This window comes from Rattus norvegicus, chromosome X (assembly GCF_021556685.1).
Source record: "Rattus norvegicus strain SHRSP/BbbUtx chromosome X, alternate assembly SHRSP_T2T, whole genome shotgun sequence".
NCBI classification, from domain to species: domain Eukaryota; kingdom Metazoa; phylum Chordata; class Mammalia; order Rodentia; family Muridae; genus Rattus; species Rattus norvegicus.
Genome location: NC_141554.1, coordinates 28,779,182 through 28,795,980, shown reverse-complemented (window position 1 = coordinate 28,795,980; position 16,799 = coordinate 28,779,182). Strand labels below are relative to the sequence as shown.

General features: G+C 41.0%; 1 long non-coding RNA gene and 1 pseudogene across 1 annotated transcript in view; both read right to left on the bottom strand.

Moving 5' to 3' along the window:
* Window positions 1-16,799, bottom strand: part of LOC147998178 (uncharacterized) — a 234,853-nt gene that overhangs the window by 126,235 nt on the left and 91,819 nt on the right. The window lies entirely within an intron of this gene.
* Window positions 16,142-16,306, bottom strand: LOC147998180 (U2 spliceosomal RNA; annotated as a pseudogene).

Below are 16,799 nucleotides of genomic sequence, written 5' to 3'. Positions count from 1 at the left end.
GTTTCATTTTGTGGAATAATTTGGATAATATTGGTATGAGGTTTTCTGTCAATGTCTAATAGAATTCTGCACTGAACCTATCTGGACCTGGGCTCTTTTTGGTTGGGAGACTTTTAATGTCTGCTTCTACTTATTTAGGAGTTATGGGTTTGTTTAAATGGTTTATCTGTTCTGATTTAACTTTGGTACCTGGCATCTGTCTAGAAAATTGTCCATTTCCTCCAGATTTTCAAGTTTTGTTGAATATACACTTTTGTAATAGGATCTGATGACTTTTTGAATTTCCTCTGATTCTGTTGTTATGTCTCCCTTTTCATTTCTGATTTTCTTAATTTGAACACACTCTGTGTCCTCTGGTTAGTCTGGCTAAGGGTTTATCTATCTTGTTGATTTTCTCAAAGAACCAACTTTTGGTTCTGTTGATTCTTTGTATAATCCTTTTTCTGTCTACTTGGTTGATTTCAGCTCTAAGTTTGATTATTTCCTGACTTCTACTCCTCCTGGGTGTATTTGCTTCTTTTTCGTCTAGAGTTTTTAGGTGTGCTGTCAAGCTGCTGATATATGCTCTCTCCTGTTTCTTTCTGCAGACACTCAGAGCTATGAGTTTTCCTCTTAGCACAGCTTTCATTGTGTCCCATAAGTTTGGGTATGTTTACCTTCATTTTCATTAAATTCTAAAAAGTCTTTAATTTCTTTCTTTACTTCTTCCTTGACCAGGTTATCATTAAGTAGAGCGTTGTTCAACTTCCATGTATATGTGGGTGTTCTTTCCTTATTGTTATTTAAGACCAGCTTTTGCCAATGGTTGTCTGATAGGAAGCATGGGATTATTTCTATCTTTCTGTACCTGTTGAGGCCCGTTTTTTGACCAATTATATGGTCAATTTTGGAGAAAGTACCATGAGGAGCTGAGAAGAAGGTATATCCTTTTGCTTTAGGATAGAATGTTCTATAAATATCTGTTAAGTCCATTTGGCTCATGACTTCTCTTAGTCTATGTCTTTGTTTAATTTCTGTTTCCATGATCTGTCCATTGATGAGATTGGAGTGTTGAAATCTCCTAATATTATTGTGTGAGGTGCAATGTGTGTTTTGAGCTTTAGTAAGGTTTCTTTTATGTATGTAGGTGCCCTTGTATTTGGAGCACAGATATTTAGGATTGAGAGTTCATCTTGGTGGATTTTTCCTTTGATGAATATGAAGTGTCCTTCCTTATCTTTTTAATGACTTTTGGTTGAAAATCAATTTTATTCGATATTAGAAACGATACTCCAGCTTGCTTCTTCAGACCATTGCTTGGAACGTTGTTTTCCAGCCTTTTACTCTGAGGTAGTGTCTGTCTTTGTATCTGAGGTGTGTTTCCTATAGGCAACAAAATGCTGGGTCCTCATTGCATATCCAGTTTGTTAATCTGTGTCTTTTTATTTAGTAATTGAATCCATTGATGTTGACAGATATTAAGGAATAGTGATTGTTGCTTCCTGTTATCTTTGTATTTGGAGGTGAGATTATGTTTGTTTGCTTGTCTTCTTCTTGTTGCAAAATGATTAGTTTCTTGCTTTTTCTAGGGTGTAGCTTGCCTCCTTGTACTGGGCTTTACCATTTATTATCCTTTGTCAGGCTAGATTTATAGAAAGATATTGTGTAAATTTCTTTTGTCATGGAATATCCTGGTTTCTCCATCTATGTTAATTGAGAGTTTTGCTGGATACAGTAACCTGGGCTGGCATTTGTGTTCTCTTAGGGTCTGTATGACATCAGTCCAGGCAGGATCTCCTGGCCTTCATTGTTTCTGGCGAGAAGTCTGGTGTGATTCTGATAGGTCTGCCTTTATATGTTACTTGACCTTTTTCCCTTACTGCTTTTAATATTCTTTCTTTGTGCATTTTGTGTTTTGACTATTATGTGACGGGAGGAGTTTCTTTTCTGGTCCAATCTATTTGGAGTTCTGTAGGCTTCTTGTATGTTTATAGGCATCTCTTTCTTTAGGTTAGGGAAGTTTTCTATGATTTTGTTGAAGATATTTACTGGTCCTTTGAACTAGGAGTCTTCACTCTCATCTATAACTATTATCCTTAGGTTTGATCTTCTCATTGTGTCCTGGATTTCCTGTATGTTTTGGGTAAGTAGCTTTTTACATTTTACATTATCTTTGACAGTTGTGTCCATGATTTCTATGGAATCTTCTGCTCCTGAGATTCTCCCTTCTATCTCTTGTATTCTGTTGGTGATGCTTCTATCTATGGTTCCTTGTCTCTTCCTTTGGTTTTCTATATCCAGGGTTGTCTCTCTTTGTGTTTTCTTTATTGTTTCTATTTCCATTTTCAATTCCTTCACCTGTTTGATTGTGTTTTCCTGTAATTCTTTCAGGAATTTTTGTGTTTCCTCTCTAAGTGCTTTTACTTGTTTACTTGTGTTTTCCTGCATTTCTCTAAGGGAGTTCTTTATGTCTTTCTTAAAGTCCTCCTTATCATGATCAAATGTGATTTTAAATCTAGATCTTGCTTTTCTGGTATGTTTGGATATTCGGTGTTTGCTTTAGTGGGAGAATTGGGCTCTGATGATGCCATGGAGTCTTGGTTTCTCCTGCTTGGGTTCCTGTGCTTGCCTCTCAATATTAGGCTATCTCTGGTTTTACTTGTTTTGATATTTCTGACTGTAGCTTGACCTTACTATAGGCCTGTGTGTCGGGAGTGCTGTAGACCTGTTTTTCTGTTTTCTTTCAGTCAGTTATGGGAACAGGGTGTCCTGCTCTCAGATGAGTAGAAATTCCTGTCCACTGGCTTTCAGCTGTCCCTGTGGGTGTGAACCAAACGGGCCTGCCCCTACTTCCCCTAGGTCCCTGTGTGCAGGGCACCCAGGTGGCGGTAGGTATTTTCCTCTAGGGTCAGAAATGTGGGCAGAGAGTAGTCTCCTCTGGCTTCCTAAGTGTATCTCCCCCTCTGAAGGTTTAGCTCTCCCTCCCACGGGATTTGGGTGCAGGAAGCCGTTTGACTGGGTCCCTTCAGATCTGGGCGGTATCTGGACCACAGCGATGAGTGCCCCATCTTCCTGTTCCCAGAGGCCCTATAAGGTTTCCTATTGAGCCAGGGATGTGGGCAGGGGTGGGCAATATTGGAGGTCTCTCCTGCCCTGCAGTCTCAGGAGTGCCCACCTGTCTGGGAGGTGAGCTCTCTCTCTCCCACAGGGTTTGGGAGCAGGGAGCTGTGGGCCGGGATCAGCGAGGTTCAGGCCCCAGCTATAAACCGGAAGTGCTTGGTCCGGGTTAAATTTTTTTAATGGATAAATGAATTTTCACTTGATGTTAGGACAGAATTTCCAAGGATTTCTGAAACTGGTCTACACATAATTCTGTTACGCAGTTTTATACTACATATTTAGGTGAAGCTGCATTCTCTGCATTGATTATAAAATTAAACTGTCACTCAACTGTAAGAAATGTTAAAAATGTTCTAATTCCTGCAGATCAAGATTTATTTTTGTAGTTAAAAATAAACAAGCACTTCCGTCTCATTATCATGTGAATTTGCTTCCATCCTTAGTAGGTGGTAAAATCTTCTGTATACTTTTAGATCATGGGCCTGTCCCTCTAAGACACTGGTTGCTGTAAGTTACCTGGATCTCAAATCCTGAAGAAATCACCCCATTCCCTTTACCACTACTCTCTGTAACCAAGAGTCAAAAAGCCAGTTCTGCTTTACGATTTATTTTGTGGGCACAGAGGTCCTTGTGCTCACAGATAAGCACCAGGCAAACCAGAAATGTTAAGCATGCAGGGTTGTCTGCTCAAAGCAAGGTGTGTATAATCTGTTTTCTACTCAGAATCCTAGGGATGGGTGTGATTAATAGCCTGGTGACCTCTGAGCTATCTGTAGGGCCAAGCCACATCTGACTCCCCAAGACACGTAAAAATAGGACTGGAGTTGGTTAATAGCCTAAGTGACTTCTACACTATGTGGATGGCTGAGAACACACCAGATTCTCCTCAGCCCCCCCCCCCCTTTTTTAAATTCAAGATGTTTATTGTCCCTGAGACAGTGCTCTCCCCAACAAAACAAAACTTATCTGTTTGTAATGTATTTAATTTGTAGAGCTGACAAGAACTAGTAGGCAATATATAAAGGATTCTTTTCTTTTTCTTTTTTTTTTTTTTTACATTTTTTCCATCTTTATTAACTTGAGTATTTCTTATTTACGTTTCGATTGTTATTCCCCTTCCCGGTTTCCGGGCCAACATCCCCCTAGCCCCTCCCCCTCCCCTTCTATATGGGTGTTCCCCTCCCCATCCTCCCCCCATTACCACCCTCCCCCCAAAAATCCCGTTCACTGGAGGTTCAGTTTTGGCAGGACCAAGGGCTTCCCTTCCACTGGTGCCCTTACTAGTCTATTCATTGCTACCTATGAGGTTGGAGCCCAGGGTCAGTCCATGTATAGTCTTTGGGTAGTGGCTTAGTCCCTGGAAGCTCTGGTTGGTTGGCATTGTTGTTCATATGGGGTCTCAAGCTCCTTCAAGCTCATTCAGTCCTTTCTCTGATTTCTTCGACAGGGGTCCCGTTCTCAGTTCAGTGGTTTAATGATTGCATTCGGCTATGTATTTGCTGTATTCTGGCTGTGTCTCTCAGGAGAGATCTTCATCTGGTTCCTATCGGGCCTGCACTTCTTTGCTTTATGCATCTTATCTAGTTTGCTGGCTGTATATGTATGGACCACATATGTGGCAGGCTCTGAATGGGTGTTCCTTCTGCCTCTGTTCTAAACTTTGCCTCCCTATTCCCTCCCAAGGGAATCCTTGTTCCCTTTTTAAAGAAGGAGTGAAGCATTCACATTTAAGTCATCCTTCTCGAGTTTCATGTGTTCTGTGCATCTAGGGTAATTCAAGCATTTGGGCTAATAGCCACTTATCAATTAGTGCATACCATGTGTTTTTTTCTGTGATTGGGTTACCTCACTCAAGATGATATTTTCCCGTTCCATCCATTTGCCAATGAATTTCAAAAAGTCATTGTTTTTGATAGCTGGGTAATATTCCATTGTGTAGATGTACCACATTTTCTGTATCCATTCCTCTGTTGAGAGGCATGTGAGTTTTTTCCAGCTTCTGGCTATTATAAATAAGGCTGCTATGAACATAGTGGAGCATGTGTCTTTGTTATATGTTGGAGCATCTGTTGGGTATATGTCCAAGAGAGGTATAGCTGGGTCCTCAGGAGGTTCAATGTCCAATTTTCTGAGGAATCTCCAGACTGATTTCCAGAATGGTTGTACCAGTTTGCAATCCCACCAACAATGGAGGAGTGTTCCTCTTTCTCCACATCCTTGCCAGCATTTGCTGTCACCTGAGTTTCTAATCTTAGCCATTCTCACTGGTGTGAGATGAAATTTCAGGGTTGTTTTGATTTGCATTTCCCTTATGACTAAAGATGTTGAACATTTCTTTAGGTGTTTCTCAACCATTTGGCATTCCGCAGCTGTGAATTCTTTTATTTATGTTTTTGCACACAATATAACGTTTATGCAAGTAGAAAAACAACCAAAGATAAATTTCTAAAATTTATACTAATACAACCCATGCATTTTAATCTCTCTGTCTCTCTCTCTCTCTCTCTCATGTGTATATGTATTTCTTTTTTCATGTGTGTGTTTTTTCTTGTTTCTCTGTGCATGCTCAAATTGAACACAGTGCCCCATTTAGATAAAGGATACCCTCCATCGGGGAAATACATCCTCACCCCTGTCTGCATTTTAAGAAACTGCAGGAAGAGGTTACCTGTGGAATCTTCTGTTGTTTCACACTGGTTCTGAGAAAGTTTCAGGATCTGGAGCATTTGGATTTGGTAGGCTCCCTTTAGGGGTGCTCAAAAAGTGTGGATATCTTCCCTGCAGATGAGGTAGCTGGAGATCACAGAGGCTCAGCCACTCACTGAATGTCAAGCTGCCAGTTTTTGTTGGTGACCACTTCTTTTTAGGCTCTCTGCACTGTATCAGCCACAACAATTGGCCTTCTTACTACTGCCACCTACCAGCTCTAATTTGCACCCACCATTTTATGCTTAGCAGAAATATGGCCACCTTTCATTTCTCACCATCAGATTCTGTTATACAAGGACTAAAAACTTGAGAAGGCAGGTAACCCTCGAAATACACAATGGGCTGCCCATTCCAGACTTTACTTCTCATCCTCATGCTGGGTGAAGAATGGCCTCCTCCCATTGTGTTAACTTAGGTTTCTCCTTCTCACTCTGTAATTTTCAAACTAACTCACTGGAATAAAACTGGGGTTTCCTTACAAGAAGTATTGCCAAAACTTTTCCTTAGATGCCAAGGTGGTCCAAGTAACAAGACATTACCTCGTTTCCAGGGAGCTGTTGTGATTGTTCTCTAAAAATATAGGAACCTGCTCTTCCCACCATCTTGGCACCTGTGAAGGCCTGCTGGGAACAGGACTTCTAAATAAAAGCAAGTATGTCTCAAAGGCCATGGTATGGGGCCATTTTTGCAGACAGCTCTTCTAAACTTGAAGGATTTTACGCTGGAGATGAAACTGAGTTCTACCTAGGTAAGAGATGTGCTATGTGTACAATGCAAAAAACAATACAGCAACTCCTGGAGGCAAATATAACAAAACCAGAGCGATCTGGGGAAAAGTATTTGGGCCCAGGGAAACACCGGTATGGTGCATGCCAAATTCCAAAGCAATGTTCCTGCAAAGGGCATTGGACACGGAATGTGTGTGATGCTGAACCCATCCTGGATTTAAACTACTGGAGAGTAAATAAATAAAAGTGGATTTGTGTTCTTGCATTTTTTTCAAGAATTAAAATACAGGAACCCTTCTTCTCCATTGCTTGTAACCCAAGAGGCTGAGCCACACAAGGAATCTCTCTTGCTCCTTTGGAAAAAACTAACAACATAGCCTGCACAGAGTCCAACATGTACAGCAACCCCCCACCAACAGTGTGAGCCAATCTAGAGAAACCATATTGTAACGTGAATAGAAACTTGTAATCATTCATAATTTCCCTTTCCACAGAGCTCTGCTGCTCAGTTGTTCTCTAACACACAGGACAGCCAAGTAAGCCTTCCCTCCCTAGTATCTTCTGCTGCAGCTTGCGTGTGAGGAAAACATTCTAAATGCTTGTGTGCTAAAGGAGAAATCACAGGTCTGTGTGTGTGTGCATGTGCATGAGTATGTAGTTGGGTCTTTCTAAGTCACACCCTGATACTCATTTTGCCAGGAATCACAAGAGTTTCTCTGAGGTTTCTATTGGGTAAATGTTGTCTCCATTGAAAACAGTAACTCTTCAGTGACTGTCTCATACTGTAGGGTGCCAGGTGGGGTGGTCATGGCCATCCCAAGGATGCAAGTCCTCTGAGAGCATGAACAGTTTTGAGCCCAGCAACACTTCCCAGATACCTAATGGTAACTACATGAAGTTTTAGTCCCCCTTTTCATGGAAATTGAAATCCATGGGTAAATGCAATGTGTCCCACAGATTGTACAACCATGAATCTGATACTGAAGTGTTGGACCTTCTGAGAAAATCAAGAACTCCTCTCAGAAATCACTATCCAGGCTGGCCAAGGCAAGACCCTGCTGGTCCACACCTAAATGCATACCAAGCCTGTGCTAGGAGTTTTTCTCTGTGTTTCCCATCTCTTTTCCTTGGCCCATCCCAGCTAGGGAGCTTCTCTGTTATTCTTGCCCCTGCCTTGCATTCTTTCCTCTGTTACTCCAAATGACATGCCTCCTTCCATCTTCTCAAGACTCTAATGATTTCTTTCTTAATCTCTCTCTTTTTCCTTCTGTGTCTGGCTGTTTCATAGATGTTTCATAGCAGAGGACCACTTTTTTATTTTTTGCTCAATCCTGGAAATGCAGCTTGTCTTCCAGACTGCAAGGGTTAAGATCATCAAGAGGAGCAGTCCTCCAGTGGCTAGAGAGGCTGCATCACAGCAGTCGGTTGGATGGCCAGGCTAGAACCTGCTTGGGAAGGCAGGCTTCAGGTGAAAGGGAGCTGCCTGTGTTGCAGCCTGAATCTCAGGGGAGACTGCAGAAAATTTCTCCCCAGGAGTGGTCGAATAGGGGTCTTGGCACATACTGTCCAGCTCCAGCCCTGAGAGCAATGATCCCTATGGATTCACCCTCCTCACAGGGCACAGCTGCAGACCCCAGAGACACCAGCATCCTGGGATGCTTCCTGGGAGTCCTGAGGAAAGTTTACTGACAGACTAGGGGACCTCACATGGGGGGGTTCCAGAGAGTCTAGGAGAGGTCTCTGAAGGATGCTGGTCAGTTGGGGTACACAGAGGGCAAGTGTAGAGGAGCCTCTGCTCTTTGGGTCTCCTGGTTGTCTTTGTGAGAGAGCAGGAACTCACTAGAAAATGAGAACCCAAGAAGTAAGCTAGTTTCCCTAAGCATGCCAGATGTGGAGATCCCATGTGTGGGAGAATTTCATGTTTGCCTTTTAGGACTTTATGGGAGAAGTCAGCTATAGTGGCATATGGGGTTGGCATGGAATCAGGGGAACTCTCAACTTGCTGAGCAGAGACTATTTATCTCTGTGCCCAGATAGTTTAGGCACAAACCTGCCACCTGAGTGGATTGACCATAAGAGAAAAGAATATGAGTAGGAGGGCCTGTCATCCAGATCATTGCAGATAATGACAAGGGAGTGGGTGCATATGTAGGGTCAGCTCAAAACACAGCTCTCACCTCAAAGGGAGTAAGATTGTTAGTTCTGAAGCCAAACAGATGCGATCATGGTTCTGAACACATGGATTTTAGGTTGCTCCAAGTTCCATGTTCCAATGTGCAATCAGTTTGATGAAGTATTCTTCCTTTATTTCTTTACTATTTTATTTTATTTATAATTTTTATTTATTTACTTTTACACTCCAGGTGTTATTCAACTCCAGGTCCACCCCCTGAGTGTTTTACATCCCATACCTCCTCCCCCACACCCTGCCTCCACAACAATGTGCCCACCTCACCAGACATCTAAACTTTCTGGATCCTCCAGTCTCTTGAGTATTCTATAATACCAAGACAAATGAACTTGAGCATGAACGCATGTTTAAATACATTGACGGAAATATCAGAGAAGAATCTTAAAAGTAGAGGAACACCAGCCCCTGACCTCAGATTCTATGAAATAGCATTCTTACTTAACCCCCTTGGTATGGAGAGAAGATGCTGTTGTGAATACATTCCAAAAGGTTTTGACTGTTTATATGGATACTAAATCAGAAAGGCAGGTGGACAAGAGTGTCTCTTTGGGGACCAAAGAAAGATAGCACTAGAAAAGTTTTCATTAGGAACTGACCCTGCAATATTCCAATTTCTCCAGTCTTTGGGGCTTCAGTCAGCTTTTGTTGACAGAGCTTCTTTCCAGGAATTTTTATTCACAGCAGCCTCAATTCCAGCTACATGGTGAAATGTGATCCTTTATGTCAGCCATATACTTGAAAGGAATAGTGTGAATGGACTTTTTTTTTTTACCAAGACTTCATTCAGGGAAGCAGGTAGAATGCAACATTCTCCATCACACTGAAGAATGATGAGGGACATGTTTCATACCTGTCCAAGCAGACACAGGGACCTTTCTTTCTGTGTTTTTTTTTACACAGCCTTACATACTATGGGCTGGCCTCAAACTTGACATATACTCAAGGTTGAACTCAACTTCTGAACCTCCTGTTTCAAACATCCACTTTCTGGGATTCCAGTTATTGTCACCACTCTGGGCTTATCCATTGCTAGGGAATGAACACAGGGCCTGGTTCAGATTGGGTAGGCACTCTACCCATTTTGGGGTATTCCCGGTCCCAGTCTTCTCTATTTCCTCTGGGAGTAACTAACTCATGTTTAACTCCTCATGCTTTTGAAAAGTTAATGATATTCTGGTCTAAATACAGATGCCAAAACTGAATATTATCCTTGAATATCATAACCAACCTCATTGTTACAAATGATGTAACTCTTTGTGCTAGTGAGTGAACCCTGAACCTCACATAAGCTATCCAGGTAATTGACCAACCAGGTAACATTCACAGATTCAGACAAGGTAGTTTTTTTTATTGCTGTGATGTAAGTGTGTGGTAGAAGACTTGATTATTAGGTATGAGACCCTGATTTTGATGTCCATCACTGTCCTTTTACAAGGAAAAGGAGAAAAGGATATGTGGTAACTGAGACTTAGAGAGATTAAGTAACTAAGATCAATGTGATCAGAATCATGCACACGAGCCTGGTTGTCATGGAAACAGAGTTGAGTTACATAAGAAATAAACGGTGTATACATGATTCAAATCCAGGGGTCTGTGCTTGATGGGCTCCCACTGGCAGCCACTTATTGCTACTTTCCAGATCCTTCATCCCTCTCAGTCCTCTCCTAAGCTCCAGATGTTTTCAGCCAACCAACTACCCTCAAATCATGATTCACTTGGAAAGCAACATAGCCATGGATATGACTTCAGAGGGGATGTGGTGATAAGAACTGGGGTCACAAAAGCCCTACCCTTCTCCTAAAGGGATAATGGCAGCTACAGAAATGAGTTTAGAAGCATTTGGGTGGAGGTGTTTGAAGCAGAAACTTTTTTTTGGAAAGTTAGTTATGCCAAATGATATTTTGCTGGGGCATACAGATACTTAAGCAAACATATGAAACACTGCTTTCCTGAAGCAGACACAGGTGAAAGGATGTTTGGATAAAGTAGACACAAGTGAAAGGACTCTTGCTGAAGGAGTATAAATATGATCCCACAGACAGTGGGAGAAAAGCACTGAGCTTTGGTTTGGTTTACTCCACCTCACTATGATTCACTAAAGACAAACATGTAATGATTCCCCCTTTGGCATTATTGAGTTCAACTTGTGATAATGCTGCCATTGAGACAAACTTGCCCAAGGGCCACCCATGAGGTTCCTGTGGCAGCTTGCAGCTTTTCTGGTCTCACCTCAGGCCAGTTGGTGAGCCTGGAGGTTTCTTCAGGATGGAAATATAGCTGCCTGGTGTCTGCTTGCTAAAAGGACTAGACTGTAGCTGCTGGTTCCTGTGTGGTATCTGCAGGCCTAGAGGACATATCTGAAGCTGCTAAATTTTGTTTGGTGTTTGCTACAGGACTGAGTTGCTGCCCAAAAAAATGGAGCTCACCCCCAAAGAACTATTGCTGAATAGGTCCGTTTCCCCCATATCCTATTAACTTCTCTCTCCCACTACCTCTGTTGGGTAGTGGGCTAGAGGAGAGATTGAACCCTTACTAAAAAGAAGTTGCAAATAACTTATGCCTACAGGTGGCACCCAATGTAGATTAGACATAATAGATAATTCTGCTTCTGATGTTGTAAACTAGATTTTGAGGAGTTAGGAATGTTCCTTAAGGAAACTGGCAAAATGGCAGGCACTGCTGCAGGGTAGTCTCCTACTGTGTTCCTATAGGGGGTTTTCTGGTTTTCCTTAGTAGTGTTCACATATACTATTCAAAAAAATTTGGAGGAAAAGCTGAAAACTCAGAAGGTTCACTCAATTCTCTTCTGTTAAAAAAGATTACAGAGTTGCCTATGTACCTAGAGAGTTTGTGACTGTAACTCTGAAATGCTTGGACAGCAAGAAAAGCCATGATGAGAACACCGGAATTCAGGCATGGTGAATGAGACTGGAATGAACAACATGATGAAAAGGGGAAGGAAAATAGGCTGGAAGGTAAATTGCTGCCCCGACCTGCTCCACATACTTTCAATACCAGGTGCCCAAAGTGCTGCAGTGAGACAAGGGGCCAGGAAGAGCAGGAGGCATCACAAGCACAAAGGGTTAATGTGCAACCGAGTGCACCACCAGAGGATTTGCTTGGGCCAACACAGCCTTCCCAGTGTTTGTGCTGCATATGCCTGCTAATGACGGTATTCCTGCATATAATGAACTGACCTGGTGAACAATAGACATGCTAGATTTAGAGCATTTTAAAGAGTAATGTTTTGTATGCCTTACACTCTTCCTTTGTCAAAGAACTGCTAAATAACTGGGCAATATAGCATAGGGTGATCCCACAAGATTGAAAGAGACAGGTGTCAGCTGTTATAGTAGTTGGTCAACAATTACAGTGCTTGTCCTGGTGAAGACATGAAGCTACAAAACTAGCACAATGTAATTTAACAAGGGCAATAACGTTTCTAAAGACCACAAGCTGGGTGAAGGGCATTGTGCTGACTTACAGGAACAAATGAGATCTGATGATATTGTAATTGAACAATGTCGTGCTGCTGCTTTAAGAGCTTTGGATTTGGGTGAGGAACCTGGGGGAATAGGGGCTGGTTGGCATGAGGGTGATCTCCCTCCTTTACTGAAATACAGGATTCTGGAGAAGCTTTACAGAATTCTTACAGAGGTTGAGGTCAGCTGTGAATAGAACCATACCAGACTCTGAAGCCAGACAGTCATATAAAGAGAAATATTGGCCTTTGAGAATGTAAAAACTGAATATGAGAGCAATCAGGCCAATGAAAGCATGCGGAGCCCCAATAGATGAATGGATAAGGGAGACAACTGGTATTGGTTCTTAGGATTATAATGTAAATATCATAGGGCAAAGTGTGGCTAGAAATATCAGAAATCAAAATGCTCAATGTTTTAATTGTGGTCACTTTTGTCACTTCCAAAGAAACAGTAAGGCTAAAAAGATCCAGAGTTCAAAATCACAGTACATTGATTCTAGAGACTATGGTAATCAGAGAGGAGCACAAGCAGGTTCTGGTTACTGTGAGCCACAAAGGCTTCCAGGCTATTGCAGCTACAGTGGAAAGGGCAAACAACTGTCAAAGGATTGCTGGTCTGAGACATAAGAGGTAACCTCTCGCCATCAGGAAAGGAACTGGCCTGTCAGTAAACAGTACAAGCTGTTTTCCTTTGGTCAGCCAGGAGGTGTCAAGCAGGCAAGAAAATGACTTATTTCTTATACATAATAGAGAAGAAAGAGCAGCTTTTGATCTGACCACAGATACCTCTCTTACATTATTCCCAAAAGTTGAATGTTATAAGTTAACCACTGGTATGTATGGTCCCATTCCTTCAGGGACAGTAGGAATAATCTTGGGAGGAGTGGATTAATTTAGCAAGGATTTATTGTCTTTCCAGGTGTAGTAGATAGGGATAGCAAGAATGAAATAAAAATTATAGCAAATATGAAAAGGGATTTTCAAATTGAAGCAGGGGATAGAATTGCTCAATTATTTCCTTACATCAAGGACAATGCCACTCCTGTTGAACAGTGCTTTTGGTAGCACTGGGAAACATGTTCTGGCAAACAATGGTCAGTGTTCACAGACCCAAATTAACAGTACAAATGAATGGTGTGGACATAGAAGGGTGGGGAGATACATGGGCTAACTTTAGTATACTTTCCCAAAAGTCTCGGGATCCAGATTGGCAACTTCAGAAGGTTTACACACCATTTATAGGAATTGGCAAATTATCAGGAATAAGGCAAAGTGTCTAATGGATTGCCTGTGTGGGACCAGAAGGACCAACAGAGAAGTTGAGACCTTATGTGGCTGGTATACCCATAAACATATGAGGAGGGGATCTTTTACAACAACGAGGTACTCAAATTAATATTCCTGCAATTCCAGGGACAATAAATGAGGAAATAGGGGACGATGTGGTAATTGTTTCTGAGGAAGGTATTGATACAGGTGACAGAGCACAATTTCAAGCTGTGCCCATGTTAAAACACAGTAGATCATAGGGATTGGATTTCCAAATGTATAGAGGGGGCTTGTCTTAGTTAGGGTTTTATTACTGTGAGCAGACACCATGACCAAGGCAACTCTTCTAAGGACAACATTTAATTGGAGCTGGCTTACAAGTCCAGAGGTTCAGTCCATTATCATCAAGGTGGGAGCATGGCAGCATCCAGGCAGGGATGGTACAGGAGGAACTGAGAGTTCTACATCTTCATCTGAAGGCTGCTAGTGGAAGTCTGGCTTTCAGACAGCTAGGATGAGGTTCCTAAAGCCCACACCCACAGAGCCAAGCCTACTCCAAAAAGGCCAAGCCTATTCCAACACTGCAAGCCTTCTGACAATGCCACACCCTGGGTCAAACAAATACAAACCATCATAGGACCACTACTGACATTCCAACAGCCTTTCCCCTAAAGTGGTTATCAAACCAACCTTTGTGGCAAGAGCAGTGGCCCAGAACAAAAGAAAAATTGCAGGCACTTGAACTTGTACAAAAACAGCTAAAGGCTCAACATATAGAAGACTCTACCAGCCCATGGAATTCCCCTGTGTTTGCTGTAGAAAAGAAATCAGGTAAATGGAGAATGATAACAGATTCAAAAGCAGTTAACAAGGTAATTCAGCTAATGGGTCCTTTGCAGCTTGCAGTTCCTTTACCACTTTTGTTACCAAAATCATGGTCATAGTAATAATTGACTTGAATGATAAATTTTTCTCAGTACGTTTGCATGAAAACGACTGGGAAAGATTTGCTTTCTCAGTAACTACTTTGTATAATAGTCATCCACTAAAGAGATACCACTGGAAAGTACTTTCACATGGAATTGTTAAATCATCCAACTTTATGTCAGTATTCTGTGCAACAACTTTTAGAAATTATTCCTAAGCAATTCTTTCATTCTATCATTTATCATATGGATGACATTCTGTTGGCTAATTCTGAAATAGATGTTTTAGAAAATAAAGAATTCTACCATGCTGGGAGTTACAGATTGCTCCAGAAAAAAATACAAAGAGGAAGTTATTCACTTAGGTATCTGGGTTATAAAATCAATCAACGAACAATTTGATCACAAAAGATACAGACTCATAGAGACCAATTGCCTACACCTAAGGATTTTCAAAATTAATGGGAGACATTAACTGGTTGAGGGATACAATTGGATTAAGTATATATGAGTTAAGTAATTTATTTCAAAAATTATAAGGAGATTCCAATTTAAACAGTCCAAGATATCTAACAGCTGAAGCAGAAAAAGACTTAACTCTTGTAGAACAAAGACTAAAAGAGGTATATGTGGATAGAATTGATTCTAAACTTGTTTGTATTCTCATCATTTTACCCTCAACTCATTCTCCTACTGGGCTCATTATGCGAATGGAAGATAGTATTATGGAATATTATGGAATGGATTTTCTTAGCTCATAAACAAAGTAACATATTGAAGACACATATAGAAAAGAACCATACAAAGAACTAGAAAAGATTTTTGAATTATCGGGGTTGGGGATTTAGCTCAGTGGTAGAGCGCTTGCCTAGGAAGCGCAAGGCCCTGGGTTCGGTCCCCATCTCCGGAAAAAAAAAAAGAACCAAAAAAAAAAGATTTTTGAATTATCAAATGTAAAATAAGACTACATCAATTGTCATGAACAGATCTGGTTGAAATGGTAATAGCTCTTACAAATGCTGAAATTATATCATTATGGATGATCAATTAGGATTGGCAAAAAGCTTGTAGTAACTATTTGGGTGAAACTAATATCCAGAAAGCAAGTGACTACAGTTTGTTAAAGAACTAATTGGATTCTTCTACGTATTGTAAAGAGAACCCTAATTCCAGAGGTACCAACTTATTATACTGATGCAAATATGATGGGGATGACAGGTTATATGTCAGATAAAATAAGCAAGGTGGTCATAAGTCTGTATACATCATTTCAAAAGTCAGAATTGAATTCTATACTTATGGTATCAATAGATTATCCTGAACCTCTTAACATAATTACTGACTCCTTGCATGCATAAAGATTCATTTTGCATATAGAGACTGCACAATTTGTATCTGATTGTATCTGATAACTCTGAATTAACTTTGTTATTTATACAATTGTAACAGGCCATCAAAAGTAGAAATTATCCATTATATACTACACATATTCTGTCTTATACAGGTTTGGCTGGTCCATTAGCTCAAGGAAATGATGAAATTGACAAATTACTAATAGGGAATGTGTTAGAAATTCAATTTCATGAGAAACATACTAACGGAAAGATTTAAGGAAAAAAGTTTCCATCACTTGGCAGCAACCCAAATAAATAATAAAATAAAATTGGCAATCATGGGGATACACAATTAAATCTGAATGCACAAATTAAAACTGAATGCTCTGCATATGTATCCAATAAGATGCAACAATTCTTCACACATTACAATATAAAACATGTTGCTGGTATACCGCATCCCATAGGACAAGTAGTTATAGGAACAGCCAAATGTACCTTAAAAGAGATGCTTGTCTTAGTCAGGGCTTCTACACTTGATCTTAGCCAAAAGGCCGAGAAGCGATTAGTCAGGGCTTCTATTCCTGGACAAAACATCATGACCAAGAAGCAAGTTAGGGAGGAAAGGGTTTATTCAGCTTACATTTCCACATTGCTATTCATCACCAAAGGAAGTCAGGACTAGAGCTCAAGCAGGTCAGGAAGCAGGAAAGATGAAGACACCATGGAGGCTTCCTTCCCTTGCCTTGCTCAGCTTGCTCTCTTATAGAATCCAAGAGTACAAGTCCAGCAGGACACAATCCACAATGGGCTGGGTCCTCCCCCTTGATCACTAGTTGAGAAAATGCCTTATAGCTGATTCTCATGGAGGCATTTTCTCAACTTCGGCTCCTTTCTCTATGATGACTTCAGCTTGTGTCAAGTTGACACACAAAACCTGCCAGTACAGATGCTGGGAGAGTAAAAAACTCCAGGGACAGACTCAATAATGCATTGTTATCTTTCAATTTTTTCTTAATGTTGGTGAAAAAAGAACAACTATAGCTGAGAGACACTGGG